Below are 7,332 nucleotides of genomic sequence, written 5' to 3'. Positions count from 1 at the left end.
CCTAAAATCTCTATTTGAAATGTTGATTCTGATGGGAAAACAAAACATACTTCTGAATGGACATGAAGTTGATGAAATCCCAGAAGGTCTCTTTACTCCAGATAACTTTCAAGCGCTGCTGGAGTGCCGGATAAATTCTGGTGAAGAGGTTCTGAGAAAGCAGTTTGAGACAACAGCAGTTAAAACGTTGTTTTGTTCCAAAACACAGCAGAGGCAGTTCCAGAGATCTGTGAGAGCTGTATTCGAGAAGAAACTCTCAGAGAAGTGAGAGATTCACACTTCTTTTCCATGATCGTTGACGACGTAGTGGACATAGCAGGGTAAGAGCACCTACCTGTGTTGGTGAGGTTTGTTGATGAATCTCATAACCTAAGAGAGGAATTTGTAGGCTTCCTGCCTTATGAAGCTGAAGCAGAAATTTTGGCTGTGAAATTTCACACTATGATAACTGAGAAGTGGGGATTAAATATGAAGTATTGTCGTAACCAGGCTTACATTGTGTCTAGTGGATTTTCTTCCAAAATGAAAAGTGTTGCTTCCAGACTATTAGAGAAATATCCCCAAGCTATCTACACAATCTGCGCTTCCTGTGCCAAATATGTGGTTGGCAAAATCAGTACCTGTTATGGGAGTATCCGTTGCATTAGGAACAATTGAGGAAGTGTGTTTTTTTCATCGATCACCACAATTACTTTTAGAACTTGACAGTGTAATTTCTGTTTTTTTTTTTTTGTTTTTTTTTGTTTTTGTTTTTGTTTTTTTCTTTTTTTCCAGAACAGTAAAGAAAGGGGCAAAGAACTGAAGGAAATCTGCCATTATCAGTGGACAGGCAGGCATGATGTTTTTGAAATTTTAGTGGAACTCCTGCAAGCACTTGTTTTAGGTTTAGATGGTATAAATAGTGACACAAATATTAGATGGAATAACTGTATAGCTGGCCGAGCATTTGTACTCTGCAGTGCAGTAACAGATTTTGATTTCATTGTTACTATTGTTGTTCCTAAAAATGTCCTATTTTTTACAAGAGCCTTTGGGAAAAACCTCCAGGGGCAAACTTTTGATGTCTTCTTTGCAGCCGGTGGCTTGACTGCAGTATTGCATTCACTCAACAAGTGATGGAAAATATTGAAGTTTATCATGAATTTTGGTTTGAGGAAGCCACAAATTTGGCAACCAAACTTGATATTCAAATGAAACTCCCTGGGAAATTCCGCAGAGCTCACCAGGGTAACTTGGAATCTCAGCTAACCTCTGAGAGTTACTATAAAGAAACCCTAAGTGTCCCAACAGTGGAGCACATTATTCAGGAACTTAAAGATATATTCTCAGAACAGCACCTTAAAGCTCTTGAATGCTTATTTCTGGTACCCTCAGTCATGTGACAACTCAAATTCAATACGTCGGAGGAACACCATGCTGACATGTATAGAAGTGACTTACCCAATCCTGACACGTTCTCAGCGGAGCTTCGTTTTTGGAGAATCAAATGGAAACACAGGAGGAAAAATAGGTATGAAAATGAATGAAAGCGTCTTAAAGCCTATTTGGGGAACACTTTGACAGGCTAAAGATCAAGTAACTTGGCTTTGCTTAACATAAATTTTGATATAAAACACGACCTGGATTTAATGGTGGACACATATGTTAAACTCTATACAAGTAAGTCAGAGCTTCCCACAGATAATTCAGAAACCTTGGAAAATACCTGAGAGACTTTTAAAAATAGGTTTTCTTGGCCGGACGCGGTGGCCTCTGGATAATCTACCTGCTAAATGGCCCCTGTTTGAACTCTCATGCTTTGAGGACCTATCTGTTCCTCCAGAAGAGAACATTGAAAGTCCCATGTTTCCTTCTGCGTGATCTTTGCTGGTGGCACTCTGGAATTGGTTTGGTTAAGTCATTTTAGACATAGCATTTATTATCACTGTGAATCTCTACTTGTTGGGTCTTATGAATTCTTTGAAGAAATATATCTTGAAGAGGTATGGGAGGAAGGAATACATTTTATAAAATGTTATAGTGAAGCCCACAATTGACCTTTGACTAATAGGAGTTTTAAGTATGTTAAAAATCTATACTGGACAGTTACAAGAAATTACCAGAGAAAAGCTTGTGAGCTCATCAAACAAGGACTTCAGTGTAGATTTTGTCTTTCTCAAATGAGCTTAAAGGAACAAACAAAAGTTAAAGTTTGAATGGAAGAGCCTGTTGTTTTTCCACATCTCATTGTTGCTGTTTACATTCCTTTGTGGAGCCTACATATTCCTAAGCTTTTTAGCAGTTATATGTTGAACACTTGTATTTCAAGCTGAAGACAGAATCGGAGGCCATGGATACTGACAACTGATTTGTCTGGTTTTTTTTTTTTTTTTTCTGTCTTTTTCCATGACTCTTATCTACTGCCTCATCTTGATTTATAATCAAAACGTGGAAAACCTACAAAAATAAGTGTTGAGGTTTATCTAGAAAAATATGGAAAATATTGCTGTTATTTTTGGTGAAGAAAATCTATTTTGTATAGTTTATTTCAATCTAAATAAAATGTGATGTTTGTTTAAAAACAAACAAAAACCATGAAAGTAAAGAAATACTATGTAAGGCATCCCTTTGGCTGATGTATTTTCAAAGTAATTCCTGTGAATTTGAATTTATTTATCTCAATTTATTTATTGGAATTTATCTTATTTTAATTTTCTGTAAAAAGTACATTCCTTGACATAAAATACAATTTTGGTCTCAATTTGTGTGGGTGAGAATATTCAGTAATAGGAACCCTGCACTTCGATAAGTTCATTTCAGTTTTTTAAATGACCTTAATACTTAAGTCTCTATATATGTGTACAGTGTAAAATGTTGGAACAAAAGAAGTCAGTGTGCATAATCTACAAAATTTCTCAAAAGAAACCATGTAATGCACCCTTTTCTCTCTAAGCTGTTTGTAAAGCTTTATTGAGTACATGTAATTCATTTGAGCTTAGTAGGCCTCTTTTGGACACCAAAATATTGATTTCAGCTTTTTATTTCCACCTTACTTTGTCTCATCAAGGAACAAGGTATTTCTTGAAGCTGCTATATCCCAAAGGGCAACATCTATTTTTTGCTACCCTCCCTTCATAATGAAGATTCAATATTCATATTGTCCTTCTTTAGCCTGCAACCTCTTCCCTTCCCAGGTGGTCTTGTATATTTTATACTTTATTCTAAATCATAAAATTATAGAAAAATAAAATGTTGGGTGTGTAAATGGTCACAGAAATTACCCAGTTCAATCTTCTCATTTTACAGGTAAGAGAACAGAGACCTTAAAAGGAGAAGAGGTTTGACATACATGTTCTTTGGTGTGACAATGTCTTGAGCATCACTCTTACTAGGCCGTATTGGTTATAAATAGTTATTATTTTGGAAAAAATATGGTGAAGTATACTGGAATGAAAAAGCCTGTATGAATTTTTGCTCAGAGTCAGCAAATCCCTGCTCCTTAGTGCAGGCATTTACTTTGCTCTTTGCAAACATATTAGAGAGTCTTATATTGAAACCATTCAATCATTATCATGTTAGCCTGATGGATTTCCAGGCACCTCCCCAACTAGAACAGAGTTGTAGTTTTAGCTCCTCCCATTGCTTCCAGAGTTTTGTAAGTTAAACTGGATAGGGAGAGAGCAGCTCCTTTCTTCTTCTATCCTTGGAACAATGCCTTGCCTTCCTTCATCGGCTTGCTAAAGTCTCCTTGCCTATTTTTCTCCCTGTGCTGGTGGTGGTTCACCTTATTTGTCATTCAGTCAGGTCAGTGGGGCAAACTCCAAGACTGGCTCCTGTGTTCTCTCTAATCTTCTGCCATTTTTTTTCTTTCCTGGCAAAAACCTCTACTGGTTAAGTGCCACATAATGTTGATTTTTTGTTTAACACTTCCTTAAAATACAATTATTTTTGCTTTTCCTCAATACAATATATCTTTGCCTTAGTGTAGAATTAAAAAAAATCTTAGTGGTAATAATTCTTTTAACCTTTTCTATCGCTAACAGACTGCTAAAATTTTGTCTCATTAGCAAATTGAAATGCAGAATATACTACTTGAATACTTTGTATAGAAGGAAGCACTTTACTTATATGACCCTTAAACCATAGATATCAAGAACTTATTTTCCAGAACATTTTGCCAAAAGACCAATTTTCAGGAGCAAGACACATCAGTTCATTATGCTTTGTACAATTCCAATATAATGACCATTTAAGCAGAAGCAATGGTATAATTGTTTAGAAAAACATATTTCCTTTAAAGCAGTTGACTGTTCCACTTATATTTCATTTTTCCTGGACTAGAAACATTACTCTATATAGAAGTCAATTGATGTATTTTGTGTGAATCCATTGTGTCAGAAAAAATACTTCTACTAAATAATCCTATAATACTGTACAACAGGATATAGACCTTAATATGCAAAATGGTATAAAAGGTCAAGAAGTTTCAAATAAAATAGAAAATGATGATTAGACTCATCAGGAGTCTACATTCTCTTGAGTAAACTTAGCAGCACTGCATATTTCAAAAGAAAACTAATGAATCATTCATGAATCCCTCAAAATCAAGGGAAAGTTATTAATTTCCATTTTTCTTTATTTTTCTTTCTTTATTTTTTAACTCATGAGTTAAGTGCCATATGGTTGACAATGTATTTTAATTAAATGCAAATATGTTCTTTGGAGGAAATATAAAGAAAAATTGAATACATTATTAAGTGACTCATAAATAGCAACAGATAATATTTTTGTCAGAATTTTCCTGATATTCTTGGCTTGTGAGAGTCTAGTTATAGGCTCCAAATTTGTTTTAAATTGTGTCTGGAAATAAATATTTACCCTCAAAGATTATTTTAATGTTCAATTACCTGAGGTTCTTTTAAGCTTTTCCCATATAGTAAAAAAAAGTGTTTTCAATATTAACATATTAAATAAAAATACAGTATTACATACCCACACAAAGAAAAATGAACGTAGGAGTGTAGATGTATAAACTTTCACAAAACAACCCACCTGTACAACTAAAATCCAGATCAAGAAACAATGCTTCTACCACCTTAGAAAATCTCTCAACTTCACTCTAATCTCTATTCTTTGCATCCCAAGGGTTAGCCAGTACCTGGACTTCTAATGACATAGAGTATTTTTTTCTGTTCTTGCATATTGTATAGATATGGAATCATGTAATATATATCCTTTTTTGGGAGTCTGGGTCTCTCTCTAAACAGTTTCTTTGTGAATTCATTTATATTGTTGCATGTAACTGCAGATTTTACATTTTCCTTCTGTCTAGTATTCCATTGTGCACATATACCATAATTTGTTGATCTTTTTGACTGATGATTGGCTTTTGGGTAGTTTTTAGGTTTGAGCTAAACCTAAAAACTGTGGTTGTAGCAATTTGCATCCCCACTCAGCAGTGTCTGAGAGCTCCAGTTGCACCATGTCGTTGCCACCATTTGATATTATCCATCTTTTAAACTTATTCAGCCTGTAAGTATGTGCTTTTTTATTTGCATTATCTTGATTAATGATTTTGAGTAAAATTTCCAGTGTTTATTTGCATTTTTATATCCTGTTTGTGAAATGTCTTTTAGTCTTTTGACTATATTTATTGTTTGGTTGTCTTTTATTTAATGTAGAGTAGCCTTTACTAATATGTTCTGGATACAAATCTTTGTTAGATAAATGTGTCTCCCACACTTTTCACTCTCCTGATAGTGACTTAAATAGTTCTTAATTTTCTTATAATCCCATGTATTATTTTTGCTTTAGAAATCCCATGTCTTATTTTTTCCTTTGTTTCTCTATTTAGAAACAAGTTCTTGGCCATTTTATATAATTACAAATAATTTCTCCAGCATACTTCTGTCTCTCCAAATGATATCTTTTGGATGCACAGAGGTTCTTAATTTTGCTGTAATCCAGTTTATCATTTTTGGTTGACAGTTTTGAATCTTTCTAAATAAATTTTTACCTATTCCCAAGGCCCATATGTTATCTTACATTTCCTTAAAAGCTCTATTGCTTTTTCTTTCACATATAAATCTGCAATCCATCTGGAATCGATTTCTGGGTATGCTGTGAAGTAGGGAATCATTATCTTAATTTTTATTACATAAAGAATACATATTCATTGTAGAGAAAGCAGAAAATAGAGATTACTTATGTTCTACCACCCAAGACTATCACTCTGACACTGTGATTTGTATATTTCTACACACTGCTATTGTTATTACTTTTTAGTTTCGTTACATAATGATATTGATGTAAAAGATATTCCTTTTTTCTCTCTCAGATATATAAACTAAGACTGAGAAGCCTAGTTCTTTTTCTTAAAAAGCTACCCTCATGGTCCATGATAAAAAACAAAATGAAAAGAAACAAAATGTCTCTAAGTTAATGTGAATGCCTTCTTATTTATATTGCACATTTTTTGTTTGTTTGTTTGTTTAAGACAGAGTGTCACTCTGTTGCCCAGGCTGGAGTACATTGGTGCAATCTTGGCTCACTGCAATCTCCACCTCCCGGGTTCAAACGATTCTCCTGCCTTAGCCTCCCCGAGTAGCTGGGATTACAGGCACCCGCCACCATGCTCAGCTAATTTTTGTATTTTTACTAGAGATGGGGTTTTGCCATGTTGGCTAGGCTGGTCTCGAACTCCTGAACTCAGGTAATCCACCTGCCTTGGCCTCCCAAAGTGCTGGGATTACAGGTATGAGCCACTGCACCTGGCCTGTTTCACATATTACAGGCTAACTTCTAAAGCAGACTTTTGAGTTTTCCTTCTCCTATGGCAAACTTTCCCATCAAAATCAGTTAGACACATTATCTTTAGAATCATGAGGGCCTGTAGTTTATTTTCTAACTCTTTCATTTTTTGCTTGTATCTTTACTAATTCCTGCATTCTGTTTTACATGATTTTTTAACCAACATTTTGGTTAGTGGCTGAATTAATTTTTCATTCCTTTTAAAAATTGATCTAAAAATTTAAGGTGATAAATTTTCTTTTGAGTCCGGTTGTATCTCTATCCCATTTGTTCTGATGTGTAGCTTTTCATTATTGCTGATTTTTTTTTCTTTTCTTATTTTATTTTTTATTTTTTGTGATGGAGTTTCTCTCTTGTCACCCAGGCTAGAGTGCAGTAGCCTGATCTCGGCTCACTGCAACCTCCTCTTCCCAGGTTCAAGTGATTCTCCTGCCTCAGCCTCCTGAGTAGCTGAGATTACAGGTGCGTACCACCACGCCCAGCTAATTTTTGTATTTTTAGTAGAGACAGGGTTTCACCATGTTGGCCAGGGTGGTCTCGAAC

The 7,332-nt window shown here is 34.9% G+C and overlaps 1 pseudogene across 1 annotated transcript; it reads left to right on the top strand.

Moving 5' to 3' along the window:
- The first annotated feature begins 4 nt into the window (after window positions 1-4).
- Window positions 5-1,510, top strand: LOC105553491 (annotated as a pseudogene). Its single transcript, XR_001008158.1, has 2 exons — window positions 5-719; window positions 764-1,510. The product of XR_001008158.1 is annotated as a 52 kDa repressor of the inhibitor of the protein kinase-like (transcript).
- Window positions 1,511-7,332: the final 5,822 nt, after the last annotated feature.

Source organism: Mandrillus leucophaeus, unplaced genomic scaffold (genome assembly GCF_000951045.1).
Source record: "Mandrillus leucophaeus isolate KB7577 unplaced genomic scaffold, Mleu.le_1.0 Scaffold1167, whole genome shotgun sequence".
NCBI classification, from domain to species: Eukaryota; Metazoa; Chordata; class Mammalia; order Primates; family Cercopithecidae; genus Mandrillus; species Mandrillus leucophaeus.
This window is presented reverse-complemented; position numbering and strand designations above follow the sequence as displayed.